Source organism: Anolis sagrei, chromosome 1 (assembly GCF_037176765.1).
Source record: "Anolis sagrei isolate rAnoSag1 chromosome 1, rAnoSag1.mat, whole genome shotgun sequence".
Taxonomy (NCBI): domain Eukaryota; kingdom Metazoa; phylum Chordata; class Lepidosauria; order Squamata; family Dactyloidae; genus Anolis; species Anolis sagrei.
In genome coordinates this window covers 189,870,468-189,888,366 of record NC_090021.1, presented here as the reverse complement: position 1 = coordinate 189,888,366, position 17,899 = coordinate 189,870,468, and the positions used below count along the sequence as shown (strand labels likewise).

At 40.2% G+C, this 17,899-nt stretch overlaps 1 protein-coding gene across 8 annotated transcripts in view; it reads left to right on the top strand.

Moving 5' to 3' along the window:
- Window positions 1-17,899, top strand: part of OSBPL6 (oxysterol binding protein like 6) — a 117,258-nt gene that overhangs the window by 11,449 nt on the left and 87,910 nt on the right. The window contains exon 1 of one of the 8 annotated variants that reach the window (XM_060779727.2): window positions 11,230-11,301. The exons of the other annotated variants lie outside the window; for them this stretch is intronic. The gene's annotated coding sequence lies outside the window, so the exon portion shown is untranslated. Of the gene's footprint in view, window positions 1-11,229; window positions 11,302-17,899 lie in introns of those variants that run through there. 8 annotated transcript variants of the gene reach the window in all.

Below are 17,899 nucleotides of genomic sequence, written 5' to 3'. Positions count from 1 at the left end.
TCTCTGAAGTTTCAAAAATTGATACCTCTGCTAAAAATTCGCTTGAATCACCTACATTACCATTTACATATGGATTTACAGTCCCTTCCCCTTAAAAGTAGGGTTTTAGTAACTATCAATTTTAAGTAGGTCTTCCTATTCAGGGGAAAATGCTGACTGTTTAAGACTAATCTTTATGAGACTGGATCTACACTGCCCTATATCCCAGAATCTGATCCCAGATTATCTGATAAATTGCTTATCCCAGATTATCTGGCAGTGTAGACTCATATAATCCAGTTCAAAGCAGAAGACCTGGGATCAGATCCTGGGTATAGGGAATGTAAACCCAGCCCAACATCACAATCACTGACATAAAAAAATAGCTGTGGTATGGTTATCGTCTATTGTGAGTGTTATTAGACACTTGTCTGTTGTGCTATTGACACTTGTCTAATAACACTTAACAATAATAATTTCTTATTCACCTCTTCCCATGGATCAAGGTGAAGAACAACAATATAGTAAAATATAACACACACCATCAGTTAAAAAACCAACAGCAGTTTAAAAGAGCAACGTATCTTTAAATAATTGGTCTATACCAGTATTTTAAAACTTGTAATTAGAGAATAATTTACAAAGATGGAAAAGATTGATTTTATGTAAAAAAGAAGCAAAGTCTTGGGATTTTTTAAATGATAGTTTTATTACTGTAAATGATCCAGTGTTTTTCAGCCTGCAAATATTTTATGATACTCTTTTTGGGGCTATTTTTAAAAGGGGGTCAATAGGTGAACATGCAGCTGACAGTAATTATAGGAGGAAACAAATTGCACTTTGCAAAACTAATTTTGTGTACATTTAACTTATATAAAATTACATATAAATGGTCTTCTGTGTCATATGCATCATAGAATGCACTGAGTATTATTTTTAGATATGATATTTGTATTTCAATTTTCCGGGGGGGGGGGGGGGAGCTGGAGAGGCTTTTAAAGAAGGCTGTTGTGTGGGCGTTTTGTAGTGTTTACCAGAATTCTCAGTCAAATAATAAGATGGCTGAGGATTAATTTAGTTTTTTTTTACTCCAAAATATTGCTTTGCATATCCACTCAACTGTACAGAAAACAGTAGTGGCTGGCTTTTGTTTTTTTGGCATACATGTCACAAGTTGAGTCTAAGGCCCCTTCTATACTTCCATATAAATTCCAGATAGGGTTGCTGTGAGTTTTCTGGGCTGTATGGCCATGTTCCAGAAGCATTCTCTCCTGATGTTTTGCCCACATCTATGGCAGGCATCCTCAGAGATTGTGAGGTCTGTTGGAAACTAGGAAAGTGGGGTTTATATATCTGTGAAATAATGTCCAGTGTGGGAGAAAGAATGCTTGTCTGTTGGAGGCAGGTGTGAATGTTGCAATTGGCCACCTTGATTAGCATTGAATGGCCTTGCAGCTTCAAAATCTGGCTGCTTCCTGCCTGCTGGAATCCTTTGTTGGGAGGTGTTAGCTAGCCCTGATTGTTTCCTGTCTGGAATTCCCCTGCTTTTTGAGTGTTGTTCTTTATTTACTGTCCTGATTTTAGATTTTTTTAAAATACTGGTAGCCAGATTTTGTTCATTTTTATGGTTTCACCCAAAACTACGGCAAGCATCCTCAGAGGTTGTGTGGTCTGTTGGAAACTAGACAAGTGAGGAAACTAGGCAAGTGAAGAACATGGCCATACAGCCCGGAAAATTCACCGCAACACAATGATTCTGGCCATGAAAGCCTTCGACAACACAAATTCCAACACAAACTGGATTATATGGCAGCATAGACACATGTAATCCAGTTCCGATCAGATAATATTGAGTATCTGTTTTGATAATCTGGATTATATGGCAGTGTAGAAGGGGCCTGAGAAAAGCATTGCCTCTATAGTGGCATCATTGCACTGTGTCCATGTGTTTTCTTTCCCCAGTTTCCTTTCATGGGGATTTTACTGACCTGGTGTGGTAGGCTACAAAATGGTGCAAAAGAAGCCAACCAAGGTGTTGGCTTTTGCCATAAGCAGGCATGGATAGCTGGTAGTCTACCACACAGACCTCTGCTTCCTGTGATAAGTTAGCTATCCATACTTTTTGGCAAATATGTAAGGTATGTGTGCAGGTTATCTGGGAACCAAGCCTGGGACACACCAAAAAGCCCACTGCTCTTTTGGGAGTTTGTCTCAGTTCACCTTCGATGGCATCTCAGAATAAAAAAAAATACGATATTTAATTGTTGGCTCCCCAGTTCATGGTCATTGACAATATTGATGTCCTCTTTCCCCTCTTCATAACAAAACCCTAAATTTTCTTGTAAAGGAGGATAACTAGAGATCTGTATTGTTTGCAACCTGCCTGCCTATTTTTGAATTTTAAGAGAGGTGTTGTTTACATTATCGTAAAAAGAAAGCAATACTTTTCAACAGTGTGGTGGTGAATCTCCTTTATCTTTTAGTATGAACTTTTAATGAGGTTGCTGTGAGTTTTTTGGGCTGTATGACCATGTCCAAGCAGTATTCTCTCCTGACAGTTTGCCTGCATCTGTGGCTGGCATCTTCAGAGGTTCATATCCTCTGAGGATGCCAGCCACAGATGCAGGTGAAATGTCAGGAGAGAATGCTGCTGGAACATGGCCATGCAGCCCAAAAAAGCTCATAGCAACCCAGTGATTCTGGTCATGAAAATCGTTGACAACTTTAAATGAGTTACCCAAATGGCAGAATCCTATCACACAAGTAGATTCAGAAATTGGGATATCACCATTCAAGTTCAGACTAAAAGTCAGAGTGGATTTACCATTCTGTTAATGTGGGAGGCACTACCATTGACTATCAAGTACAGTTGGCCCTCCACATTTGTGTGTTTGACTTTTGTGATTTTGGTTGTTTGATTACAGTGTTTTCTCCAGGGATCTCTAGGTCCTCTGCTGCCACTCTTTGGCCAATTTCCCTTAGGCCCCATTTACACTGCCATATAATCCAGTTTCTGGATGCAGATTAACTGCATTGACATGGATTATATGGCAGCGTAGGCTCATATAATCCAGTTTAAAGCAGTCAATCCAAAATTGGATTATATGGCAGTGTAGATCCAGCCTAAGACACTGATCAGAGTCACACTGCAGGATCTGGAGGCCTGACTGTGATGAGACTCTTATTGTCTGCTAAATGACAAAATTGTAAGAAATCTTTTACACTGTATATAAGAATAGACATTAGAGATGAATATTGTATACATCTGTTTCTGTTAAAATCAATATATTGAATTCATGCTTGGTTTATGGCACATTCGGTTGACAGCCTGCAATGATGAACTGTGGCAGTGGTAATGCAAAATTCATTATTCTTTGAAAGCGAGAAGGTAAATGTGAGGAGCTTTGAGGATTATTTTCAGGAACTTCATTACACTTGTGAAATTCACAATAGTATAGAATTGAACACTTACACTAAACATATTTTGATATTGTCAATTAGTTGGGTTTTAAAACTCAAGAGTGCTACAGAAATGCCAATAAATAAAACATTTAAAGATGAGACCTTGTCTTAAGGCTGCGGTTGCTTGTTGTGCTGCATTGTATCAATCTGACATTGCAATATTTGAGTATTTTCATTGTATCAATCTGACTTTAATATTTGGATATTTTCATTCTATCAGTCTAACTTTGCAATATTTGGGTATTTTCATTGTATCAGTCTTTGCAATATTCAGATATTTTATTGTATCACTATAACATATCAATATTTGGGTATTTATATCAGTCTAACATTGCAATATTTGGGTATTTTCATTATATCAGTCTGACTGTAATATTTGGGTGTTTTCATTGTATCAGTATAACATTGTAATATTTGGGTATTTTAATTGTATCAATCCAACATTGCAATATTTGAGTATTCTCATTGGATCAGTCTAACATTGCAATATTTAGGTATTTTCACTGGATCAGTCTAACATTGCAATATTTAGGTATTTTTATTATATCAGTCTAACATTGCAATATTTGGGTATTTTCATTATATGAGTCTGGCATTGTAATATTTGGGTATTTTCATTGTCTCAGTCTAACATTGCAATATTTGGGTATTTTCATTGTCTCAGTCTGACATTGTAATATTTGGGCATTTTCATTATATCAATCCAACATTCCAATATTTGGGTATCAGTCTAACATTGCAATATTTGGGTATTTTCATTGTATCAGTCTGACTTTGCAATATTTGGATATTGCATCATTGTTATTAAACTATGTTATTATAAGAATTTTATATGTATTCCTCTGGCTGACAAATTCTCGCGTTTTTTATGTTCATGACTAATGCAATAATCACTTTTGCTTCTTTTAGACTGGTGCATGAAAATATGTGATTAGAAACGAATGTGATTGGAAACAAAACTGATGATTGTATTAATCGTGAAGCACATGGGCAATATTCATGATGTATGGTACATTTAACCTTTTGTCTGTAAAGACAAAATATCCCTCCCAGAGAGTCAGTATAATTGAATAGTAATGGAAGGGTATGCACATAACCGCTCTTTTGTCAGGACATATTTTGTCAGCTGCAGCATTCCATCAGTGTGAGTGAGTGAGATGAAATAATATATTTGGAGGCTCTTCCACCACCACCGTCCCCCCTTTGCTTATGTCTTGTATCCTGAAGATAGGACCTCTTTGTTGAAGCACTCTTATCTTTCCCGAACAAATATTGTGAGGGCAGTTAAACAATTCCTGTGTATTCAAAAAAGCACAGAGTACACACAAGGTGGAGGTTAACTGACAGCTAATATTACAGTGACTCCAATTACAGCAGTTGCTCGTGCTTTGGAAAATACGGATGACCTCCTGAGTTTTATTAGAGAGCAGCCATTCACCAGCCACTTTTGTCTCTGCTGCTAGCATACGTTCTTTTGTTCTCTTGTCATGTTATAATCATTTGTTTATTTCCTTCCACATCATAGCTTTTAAAAGGCTCCCTGCTTGACAGTTTTTGCTGTAGAATCCATTGATCCTAATGGCAATGAGGGGGCTTTGCTAATTATTATGTAATTGGTCACCCCTGGCAATTAGGTCCTGCAGCACAGCAGTCTTCTTTGTTAGGGAATGCCTCTGTAATACCCAGACCACATCCCCAGATGTTGAATCATATTTTGAGTTCCCTAGAATTCTTCATCTGATTAGATGTTGATTTTAAACAACTGCGGGAGGGGGAAAGGAAGCCATTGAAGTCCAAATTTATCTTAAGCTGATGATAGGAAGAGACAGCACATACAAAAGACAATTGTATGCAAAAGTAAGACCTGCCGGGTTTAGTGAAATTTAACACTCAGGTCAATGTAATTGAGGTTTACTAATCTTAATTTGATTAGGTTTTACTAGATGCTAGTCAAATGCCTAGTTGCTGGGACAAAGAAGCAAATAATAACTGACGTCCCCATTTTTTAAAGTGCAAAACAGTCAACAGGATAAGCACAATACATATGTGTTGTTTGTTAATGCTACTTCCTCATATTCTTTCATTGTGTGCATACTATTTGAATTTGTTGTGTTTGTGTGCACGGTGGGACAGTGTCATAGGTCATTGTTAATACAGTAGAGTCTCACTTATCCGACATAAACAGGCCAGCAGAACGTCGGATAAACAAGAATGTTGGATAATACAGAGTCTCCTACTGCTGCCTGTCTGACATAGCACTCGAATACTAATACTAACAACAGGGACTCAAAGGGTTAAGCCAAGGCAATGCCTCGGGACTAGAGCGGCCCAGCAGGGAGTGCCCGGATGAGGAAGAGGAGTGTGGAAATCACAGAGGGAAGGAGGGAGGACGCTTCCGCTTCCAGTGCTGCCTCCCCCCCCCCTTTCTTTCCTCCTCCTCCTCATCTTGCCTTTTTCATTTTTGGGAATGGAGAAAGAGTTGGGAAGCGCTTCTTTAATTGAAGGGGAAATGCTGGAGGAAAAGGGGGCATCAGATAAGAACCTAGGATAAGTCGGAGGGTCGGATAAGCGAAGGTTGGATAAGTGAGACTCTACTGCATTGTGTGTCTTCAAGTCATGTCCACTTAATGGCGACCCTGAGACAAATCTATCACAGTCTTTTCTAGGGCTGAGTATGTGGGACATACTTGGAGGTCTCCAGGTGAGAGTTCACGGCCAAGCTGCAATTCGAACTCTGGTCTCCATTAAACCTGGCTCATTCTGTTGCTATTATTTCTATTTTGATTATGGAGAAACTAAAGCAGAAGTTTCAGTGTGGTTTTGCCCAAGGTCACATATGTGAAAACAGCTGTGTTCCATGTCTTTGTAGACCTGTGGAAATGTCCTGGTTTTAGAGGACATTTGGAAATTTACAGACAAAATATCTCTCATAATATTGGGTGAATAATAAGAAATATTTCATGGTATTGTTCCATTATCTGGACAGAGCCAGTAGGAGGTGCTACAGAGATCTCTGCCTACTGTCGGAAAAGGAATCCAGAGACTTTCTCCACAATTTACTTGATGATGGGGAGGATTAAGTTGGGGTTATCCAGGGAACTTTGCAAACGAGTATGGATTTGAACCTTTATATCTCTCCATCTAAGCTGTTAACAGATCAACAATTTCTGAATATGGCTGCTTAACTAAATTTAAAATAAAGTGGGCCCTTGGTGTCCTCTGTAGTTTGGTTCCAGGATCCATCATGGATATTGAAATACATAAATGCTCAGTTCCAGTGATGTACAATGGCATTGTAAAATGGTGTCCCTTGTATCAAATATCATTTTTTATTTTGGCTGGAAATATTTTTAAGTTGTGAATGGTTGAATCCATAGGTGCAAAATCTATGGCTTTGGGGGGCCCAACTGTATTCTATTATGGCAGGATCCTAATGTCAACAACTAATAATATAGAAGTGCATAGTGGTCCTCTGCTGGGGAAAGTGGAAGGCAAAAGGAAGAGGGGGCGACCAAGGGCAAGATGGATAGATGGCATCCTTGAAGTGACTGGACTGACCTTGAAGGAGCTGGGGGTGGTGACGGCTGACAGGGAGCTCTGGCGTGGGCTGGTCCATGAGGTCACAAAGAGTCGGAGACGACTGAACGAATGAACAACAACAACAAAGTGGTCCTCTAAATTCAAGAGAGTAAGGACTGCCAAATCTTATTTGGAAGGGGGTTTCTCGGTGTAAGTGATGCTGTTAAGAAGACTAACCTTTGTGTCTCAACTGAGTATGCTTCTGAACATGGTGCGATAAGCAAGATGTTGTCAGTTATTGAAAGCAGTTCACATGGTGGGAGAAAATGCTCCTCCTTTGTGACAGCAAAGGCAAGGCTGTGCACTAAATTATGTTCATAGAATATGAGGAACATCTTCTTGGGGTCAGTAGAAAAAAGAACACATCAATACAAAGGCATCAAAAAACATAAAAGATGATATGTTGCATGAGACAAAAAGCATTTGAAATATTGGTGGGGGGGGGGCACCTTTCAGAGATATTTATTTGCAGTTTCCTGCATTTCAGGGGTTAGACATTTCCCACTATGTTTCTGTTCCTGATCAGGGAAGGGTGCACCTACTGATCTCTGTAAAGTCGATAAAAGGTCCTCAGTGCCACCACCATGACACAGACATCTAGGGAGAAGGTTTGATGGTTTGAAGTCATCTCTCTGTGAATCTGCGCTTTCAAGAGGTCTGCAGTCTTGTTTATAATAGGTGAAAGAGCATTTCTTTGAACAAAAGCCCTTTCTAGCAACTTTACCTCTATCCAATTAGGATAAATCTTCAGCCTGTTGGCTGTCTTCTAGCCAATTATTGAAATAAGATACTGATGACAAACTCACGAACCGGAGAAATAGAGATGAGTACCACCAGCATAAATAGCAGTTAAAGAATTATCAAAATGCCTCTGGAACATGGACATATAGCCTAAAAAAACCCTACAACAACCCAGTTATCAAAATGCTACCCTATAATTGATTGGAAGGAAAGAGTCACATCATCAAGCTCTGGTTAAGTTAGCCTGTGCAACCTAAAGCCTTGGGACCACATGTTTATTTATCATGTCAGAAGCGAATTGAGAATACAGTTATAGTGTATAAAAAACCACAAACAACATTAAAAACATGGCACTATATTAAATTTCCTTTGAACAGAAGCTGGCTAGTTCGAGTGCCTCTGGTGTCACTGAGAAGGTCCTCCATTGTGCATGTGGCAGGGCTCAGGATGCATTGTAGTAAGTGGTCTGTGATTTGCTCTTCTCCACACTTGCATGTTGTGGACTCCACTTTGTAGCCCCATTTCTTAATATTGGCTCTGCATCTTGTGGTGCCAGAGTGCAGCCTGTTCAGTGCCTTTCATGTCGCCCAGTCTTCTGTGTGTCCAGGAGGGAGTTTATCATCCGGTATCAACCATGGTTTGAGGTTACAGGTTTTAACTTACCACGTTTGGACTCTTGCTTGCTTAGGTGTTCCTGCGAGGACCACATGTGACCCTTGGCTATTTCCTGTGCAGCTCCTATAAGCAGTGGCACTCCACCCACTTTTTCTCACAGACATTGTGTTTACAATTTTGATGGAAATTTCTGAAGCATAGGAGTATGTTGAGATGAGTGTGTGTTATGGGAGCAGAGTGAATGTGTATGAGCTCATGAGTCTGCACACTCGTGCACAAGGGTAGACAGCTCTTGCTGTTCTAGTCAACAACAACAACAACAATAACCCTTATGGTCAAAAAGGCTGTGCAGAAACATTCCTTCCACTACCCCAGTTATAGATGTTTGTAGTAACTGCCTGATGTTACAATCAAGCTTCAAAATTGAGTCTGAAAATAGTTTATAAAATTCAGTGTATTAAATCTAGACATTGCCTCATACAAATAGAAATATCCACAGAATATACTTAATCTAATGGAGTTGGCTGAATACTGGAGGAAGTGGTATTTTTGTGGGGGGGGGGGGGGGTTGCTCCCCTGATTTCTACATCTTCCATGTTCCCTTAAAAATCTGAACTGAAACACTGAGAGATGGGGAAAGGATTGAGACAAGAGGCTCAGCTGGGAGCTGGAAGGAAGATTGCCATTACTGTGAGCGGTATGTCTCTTCGTATCAGATATTTATGTGATATCTGATAGGGAAGTTCCGGCTTGAATAGTGCTTTACACTTTATCTTTCCAGCAGTACTGTAGCACATTTCATCATTACTAGCAGTATTTTTTTACACATATTTAGATCTTCCCAAACTAGAATTAAGGTGGGAAAGTGAAGTTGCAAGAGCATGTTTTGTCTAAAAGTATAGTTATATTTTTGCTCTAAGAACACATTTCTCTTCTCTAAAATCCAGAATCTTTTTGGAAGTGCTCTGAACCCCTAAAGTAAAGAGTTCCTCATGGTAGAAAGTACACACAATTCAGGAAGAATGACAGAAATTGGAGGAAAGGTAATTATTACAATAAATACGGAAGAGTATAATACTTGGCAAGTTTGTGTTTTGGACCCTGGAGTCAGAAGGTTGTGAGAGTAAATCTATCCTCATCTCCTTTGATGAAGAGTTGTATTTTCTGATAAAAGAACACAAATGTCACCAATGTTTAGTAGAAAAAAATATTTTTATTTCTTTAAAAAAGAAAGGAGAGACTGGCCAATCATCATTTTTTGCTTTAAAGAAATGCTGGCTAAATAAACACAACAAATTCAGTGAAATAGAGAAAGATGACAGGAAAGAAAGGTGATCGATTTACAAATAGTATTTTATTACCACTTCATCACATTAGGCAGGGAAGTGTGTGGCAGAGGAGAGCAGAGAAGAGCTCAGTCTTACTCAGTTTTTTTAATAAAACAGATGTTTTCCCTACCTTCTATCACACTGCTAAATGTCTCTCCGTTTTCTTTCAGTATTCTTTCATGCTGCAAAGATTTGGCCCCACCCACCATCCCTCTCCCTGTTCATCTCTCTCTCCCTATCTCTCTATCTCTCTATCCCTATCCCTCTCTCTCTCAGCTACCCCACAGAGAAGGGGGTGGACCTTGGAAAACTATAACTCCCAGGGCTGCATAATATGGAGCTATGGTATTTAAAGTGGGGTCCAAGAGCATTCATTCCATAGTGTAAATGCATCAAGAGAATGGTAGGGACCTTGGGAAACTATAACTCTCAGGACTGAATTGTATGGAGCCATGACATTTAAAGTGGGGTGCAAGGGCATTCATTCCATACTGTAAATGCACCAAGAGAAGGGTATGGACCTTGGAAAACTATGACTCCCAGGACTGCACAGCATGGAGACATGGCATAATAATAATAATAATAATAATAATAATAATCCTTTTTCCCCAGCTTTCCCATGCCACACAAGGTACAGATATATCACAGAAGGAAGGGAAATGAAGGTAAGGAGCCAGAAAGGCTATTTTTAGAAGAAATTGTTCTGGCAAAGTAAAAACACGGTGAGCAAAAGTAATGCTTTCCCTAATAAGGGTACTTTTGCCTCCTCCCACAATTTCACCTCCCACAAATTGGGAAAACGTTTCATTGTAAACCTGGGAGCAAATAATGCCATCATATTACAGAAATGGCCAAACATCCAGATGATTTTGAAAAATCCACTTCTCCACCACCTCATGAAACATTTTAAAAGAATGCTGGCTCTCACGCTTAAAATATGCAAAGAATACTCTATCCTACACTTGAAGCCAAACTAATGTGATAACAAGAGCGGCTTCCCGGATTTTAAGTGTAGCACTCAGTGGAATTTAGTAAATGTGGCGAAATGGTTAACAAATCATCTTATGATAGAATTCTACCAAGGCTTCCTGTTGTGAAATTGGCTAACACAATGCAGCACCTTTCCCTTTCACTAGTGCCTACAATTTGAATATTAATACTATTGCTGTACTCTCAACCTACAGTTTTAGCTAATGGATGTCTGAATGTCAAGCTTTCATGCAGTTGTCTCTCTAAGATTTTTTGGCACTTAGCTAAGTTATGGGCATATGAATCAGTAAGAAGAAGGGGGATAAATTATGGCTGTGTTTTCATTTTGTCCTATCAGTTCTTACTAGTAATAAACTAACATTTTTATCAGGAACATTTTTTAGCTGTCTCTTCCATGTGATAAGTTGCTGACAGCCGTGTGCTATGTAGATAATGCTGTCAGATAATGCCAGGAAATCCCCCAGCAATCCCTCAGGAAACACAGTAGCTTCAAATTAAATTGCCAAATAGCAGAGGGACTTGATGGCTTCAAAAGACAGATGACTCCTACCTCCAGGCTGCATGCAGGTTATATGATGACTGGCAGTTATAAATTTCTGTCTCAGAGGTGAGTTTGACCACATTCAGCTTCTTGGTTGACAGTTATAGAAATCAATAGGCTTGTGCAATCCATGTAAACTGTAATCTGTTTATGTGACCCGGATTTCGGTGAGGGTCCTGATCCGTTTTTCAGGAGCCTCCCCAATTTGGGAGGACAGAAATCTGTTTTCAATCTGGGAAGCCAAACGATTTGTTTTCTATCTAGCCCATTATGGGGGGGGGGGGGGGCTTCCCAGGCTCCCCTTGCAGTCATTTTAGGCATTGTTTGTCCTTATATCCTTCAATAATAATAATAATAATAATAATAATAATAATAACTGGCACAAACTAGTAAAGGTGGTCTCAGTGGTGATCGGCACACTGGATGCAGTGCCTAAAGACCTTGGCCTGCACTTAAACACAATCGGAGCTGACAAGGTCACCATCTGCCAGCTGCAAAAGGCCATCCTAATGGGATCTGCATGCATTATTCGCCGATACATCACACAGTTCTAGACACTTAGGAAGTGTCCGACGTGTGATCCAATACAATAGCCAGCAGAGTGATCTTGTTTGCTGTGGACTCATCTTGTTGTGTTTCAAATAATAATAATAATAATAATTATCATCATCATCATCATCATCGCCACCATCTTTATTTATATTCTGCCCCATCTTCTTGAAGAGACTCGGGGCAGCTTACAAGATAGCAACAGTGCGAACAAAGCACATAAAATATACAATGGAACTTAGGCTAAATCAATAAGAATAAACATCAAGAAAAATAAAAATGAAACATACATGTATAATTTAACAGAAAACACCTCAAGTTAAGATAAAATAAATGATAAACAAACAATGAATAATACTTAAAACTGTACCATACAGACCAAATTAATGTCCAACTCCAGTCAGATTCAAATTATCGATGTCAGAGTAAAACTTCATCCTGTTTAGGTCCTACGATGATTAGATGTTGCGTTAGCCATTGTCAAAGGCCTGTTTGAAAAAGCGTGTCTTTAGTTCCTTCTGAAAAGATTGAATTGTGGTGACCTCCCTGGAGAGGGCGCTCCAGAGGCCCTCTCCCTCGTCCCCACCAGCTATGCTTGAGACGGTGTTGGGACTGAGAGGAGGGTCTCCCCAGTGGATCTCAGCACTTTCACAGGTTGATAGGGAAAGATGCGATCGCGAAGATAGGCTAGGCCCAAACCATATGAGGTTACTGCCAGAACAGAACACAGAAAACTGAATGGCTTCCACTTGGCTGGTGGGTCTGGCAAAGTTGCATTTTATCACCCTATCTGTTAACTTGTATGTTGAAAATATCATATGTAATTCAGGATTAGACTCAGAGGAATGAGCTGTGAAAATTGGAGAAAGGGACATCAACAATTCAAGATATGCAGATAATGGCATACTACTAAGCAATCCCTCTCCAATGCCAGAAATACAGCTTAATGGTGTAACATTAGAAAATGTTGACCATTTCCGCTACCTTGGCAGCCACTTCTCCACAAAAGTCAACATTGACACTGAAATACAACACCGCCTGAGCTCTGTGAGTGCAGCATTTTTCCAAATGAAGCAGAGAGTGTTTGAGGACCGGGACATCCGTAGGGATACCAAGGTGCTTGTTTATAAAACTATTGTCCTCCCAACCCTGCTATATGCCTGCGAGACGTGGGCAGTCTACAGACGTCACAGGCTGCCTCTGAAAAATCCTGCAAATCTCTTGGGAAGACAAGCGGACAAATGTCGGCGTGCTGGAAGAAGCAAAGACCACCAGAATTGAAGCGATGGTCCTCCACCATCAACTCTGCTAGACTGGCCATGTTGTCAGGATTCCTGACCACCATCTCCCAAAGCAGTTGCTCTACTCTGAACTCAAGAATGGAAAACGGAATGTTAAAGAGATTTAAAGATGGGCTCAAAGCCAACCTTAAAAACTCTGGCATAGACTCTGAGAACTGGAAAGCCCTGGCCCTTGAGCGCTCCAGTTGGAGGTCAGCTGTGACCAGCAGTCCTGCAGAATTTGAAGAGGTACAAATGGAGGGCGAAAGAGAGAAACTTGCCAAGAGGAAGGCACATGAAGCCAACCCCGACTGGGACCACCTTCCACCTTGGAAACCAATGCCCTTACTGTGGGAGAAGCTGCAGATCAAGAATAGGGCTCCACAGTCACCTACGGACCCACTGCCAGGACACCGAACTTGGAGAACCATGGGATCTTGGAGTACGAGGGATCGCTTAAGTAACTAAGTACTATCAGAAATTAGCAAAGAGTTGGAATGATTGCTGAAGAAAGTCAAGAGAGTGGAAATGAAAGTTTACAGTTCAGCATTAAAATGGAGACTGCAGTCAAGAAATCAAAGGAAGACTAGGACCTAAAAGGCAGCTAAGAAAGCTGACAGAAAACAACTAAACTTATTTAAAATGTGGTGCTGGAGAAGAGTTCTATGGTTAATGCGAGACTGCTATAAAGACAAATAATTGGGTCCTTGAGCAAATTTAGCCTACAGGCCAAGGTGACTAAATTGAGACTGTCATAGTTTGACCGTATTTTGAGAAGACATGACTCGCTGGAAGAAAATAATGCTTGGTAATGCAGAAAGCAGTAACAAAAGAGAGAGAATGCATTCCAGTTCGATGGACTCAATCATGGAAGCAACAGCTCTGAGTCTGTAAGATCTGAGTATGGCTGTTGATGATAGGGTGACTTGAAGGTCTTTCATTCATGCGGTCACCATAAATCAGTGTCAGTGACAGCCTGGATATCAGCCTGGATAAACCGCTGTTGCTTCCAGAATGCCTTGCTGAGGATGCAATGCATAGAGAAAAAGTAGAAATGAATAAGCCTCCCTCATCAGCTATCACCAGGAGCCCCCAGTGCCAATAGGACTGAAGACAGACAGGGCGGAGGTTCGAATTCAGGGAGAGTGCGGATGAGCTCCCTCTGTCAGCTCCAGCTCCCCATGCGGGGACATGGGAGAAGCTCCTACAAGGATGGTAAAACACCAAAATATCTGGGTGCCCTCTGGGCAACGTCCTTAAAAAGGTAAAGGTAGTCCCCTGACATTAAGTCCAGTCATGTCTGACTCTGGGGTGTGGTGCTCATCTCCATTTCTAAGCCGAAGAGCCAGCGTTGTCCGTAGACACCTCCACGGTCATGTGGCCGGCATGACTGCATGGAGCGCCGTTACCTTCCCGCCGGAGCGGTACCTCTTGATCTACTCACATTTGCATGTTTTCGAACTGCTAGGTTGGCAGAAGCTAGAGCTGACAGCGGAAGCTCACGCCGCTCCCCGGAATCGAACCTGCGACCTTTCGATCAACAAGCTCAGCAGCTCAGTGCTTTAACCCACTGCGCCACCGGGGGCTCCCGGGCAACGTCCTTACAGACAGCCAATTCTTTCACACCAGAAGCAACTTGCAGTTTCTCAAGTTGTTCCTTACACAAAAAAACACAAACAAAAACAAAAAGCAGCTACCACCAGAGTTCTGAAAAAGATGTATTAATTAGGCAATCAAAATCATAAGAAAAAAGCTGATTGAGAAAGGGGGTGGGAATTATCCCTGGATGAACTCTGCGAGAAATGCTTTAAGTATTTTCTGGAAAATTCAAAATGTTTCATTTACGACTCAATGTGGTTAATTTGCCATGTTTATATGTTTCGTGTTGAACAAAAGCCAATTGAAGTGTTGCCGAAATATCTTAAACTGCTCTGCCCTTTGTGGTGTAGAAGGCTATCTCTATTGTTTCCAAGTTATTTCTGCCTCTCATATACAATTTTCTGTAAGTGAAGTCATGCCCAGAAAGAATGAATCTTCTTAGTTAATTGAGCTATATCTGCACTTACTTCTTTTGAATCTGGCATGCTGATTTGTTCCCTATCTTTTCAGTTTTGTGAAATCATTGTGGAGATCTTTATAGTTTGCTTTAATTTTCAGCCCTCAGTATAATTTGGCATCATCTACAAAGTTATTACCTCACAATGTACTGCAGTGCTCTGTCCTTTCAAGCGTTGAAGCATCAATTTTGTTCCCTAACAGGAAAACAATTCTGCAGAACCAGGCTATCTTGGCTATTTCTTACACCATATGTCTCATTTTGCACCTAAGTTACTTGATCTGCAGTACACATTTCCCTTTGACTGAGGGTAGCTTCTACTTAATACCCTTTATCTCTGAATAATTTGTATAGATGCGTACTGTGAGTGACTGGACACTGAGCATGCACAAGGATCTGGACCTTGAAAGTTTTCATTGTATAATGATTATGAACTATTATACCAAAATTATTTATCCTAATCATGTTCACAATATTAGCATCTGTGCGTATGTGTGTGTGCCTTCATGTTGCTTATTGAACTATTGCATTTTCTGAGGCAGAGAATATTCAGAGGTGGTTTTAATTGTTCCTCTAAAATATAGCCCACACTACTTTGTATTCATGGGCAGTCTGCCATCCAAGTGCTAACCAAGACTAATCCAGCTTAGTTCCCAATAAGTTCTTTTGATAGCATAACAGTACAAGAGAGATGTGTGTGTGCAGAAACATTTGCAACATGTATTTTTTTATCGTGTCAGGAGCGAACCGAACAGTTGTATTGCATTTTGAAAAAAAATTGCAACACGAGACCTTTTGATACCAACATCATGTGGCGGCAAAAAAAGCCAATGGGATTTTGGCCTGCATAAATAGGAGTGTAGTGTCTAGATCCAGGGAAATGATACTACTTCTCTATTATGATCCGCCTTGGTCAGACCACACTTGGAATCAATCACACTGTGTCCAGTTCTGGGCATCGCAATTGAAGGGAGATGTTGATAAGCTGGAATGTGTCCAGATTAGGGCAACTAAAATGATCAAGGGTCTGGAGAACAAGCCCTATGAGGAGTGGCTTCAGCTGTCTGAGTGTCAACTGCATATCTCTCTTCAACTGCAGTGCCCAGAATTGGACAAAATATTCCTGGTGTGGTCTAACCAAGGCAGAATAGAGGGGTAGCGTGATTTCCATGGATCTAGACACTAAACTCCTATTGATGCAGGCCAAAATCCCATTGGCTTTTTTTGCCGCCGCATCACATTGTTGGCTCATGTTTAACCTGTTGTCCACGAGGACTCCAAGGTCTTTTTCACATGTACTGCTCTCGAGCCAGGCATTTCCCCCCCTTCTGTATCTTTGCATTTCGTTTTTTCTTCCTAAGTGGAGCATCTTGCATTTGTCACTGTTGAACTTCATTTTGTTAGTTTTGGCCCATCTCTCTAATCTGTTAAGATCATTTTCAATTCTGCTCCAGTCTCCTGTTACCACATCACAGGGAAAATCAAAAGAACATTGTGAGACGGCAAGAGAAAAGTTCATCTCCAGTCACTATCACAAGGAGGCTTATCTTTAATGGAGATTTGATCCTTATGTTTGTTTATAAAATAAACAATTGAAGACTATGTACCAAAGAATATGTAATTCCACTTTGCTTTTTTGGAGCTTCTTAGCCAGAGAAACCCTTCAGATTTGTATTATGAAGTTATAGAAACCACTTAGGATTTTTTTTTTGTCTCCTGGAGAGCTATTTTTCCTTTAGCTGTGAGTGGCAGGAATAGCACTAAACCTTTTATGCAACAAGATTTTAAGATTCCCATACATTAATAAGAGTTGCAGCTTTGCATTTGGTTGTAAAATGTGCTAAGTTGTTTCAGAAATGAAACAAGCATTTTAAAAAAAAACAACCACTTAAGAGTGAGGCATTGTACTCTTCTACAAAGGATGTCTATGTATTGTTAGATCCATCATGATCCAGTGGAAAGGGCACCAGAGTTACATTGGGAAGATCTCATTTCAGCTTGGGGTCTTGGTCATGACATTTTCTCACATCAAGTGGTGTAATTTGGTAAATTGACATAATGGTTTTATAGAGGATAATAATAATAATAATAATAATAATAATAATAATAATAACAACAACAACAACAACAACAAATACCATCTGCCTGTGACAAAGAACCAACATTGAGGGAAGTCAATAGTAGTAAACTGCTTCAAGTGCAAAAGACAAAGAGTGAATACCATAAAAACACAATCCAGAGCAGAAGAGAAAACTAGCAAAAGAAGGCTCTCCATGGACACTCCCTGTGAAAAATTGAGAGCCAAATTGACAAAGAAAAACATGGCTGTGGCTCACAAATGGGACTTTGAAAAAGAAGATGGAAGGCCTGATTCTGGCAGCCCAAGAACAAGCCATTAGAGCCAATGCCATCAAAGCCAGAATTGAAAAGTCAACGACAGATCCCAAATGTAGACTCTGCAAGGAAGCAGATGAAACAATAGATCATATCCTCAGCTGCTGCAAGAAGATCGCGCAGACAGACTACAAGCAGAGGCATAACACCGTTGCTCAGATGATTCATAGGAACTTGTGCCACAAAAACCATCTGCCTGCAACAAAGAACTGGTGGGATCACAAGCCGGAAAAAGTTACAGAGAATGAACATGTCAAGCTACTCTGGGACTTCCCAATTCAGACAGAGTTTTGGAGCACAATATTTCTGACCTCACAATTGTGTTAAAAAACAAAGTATAGATCATTGATGTTGCAATCCCAGGTGACAGCAGAATTGAAGAGAA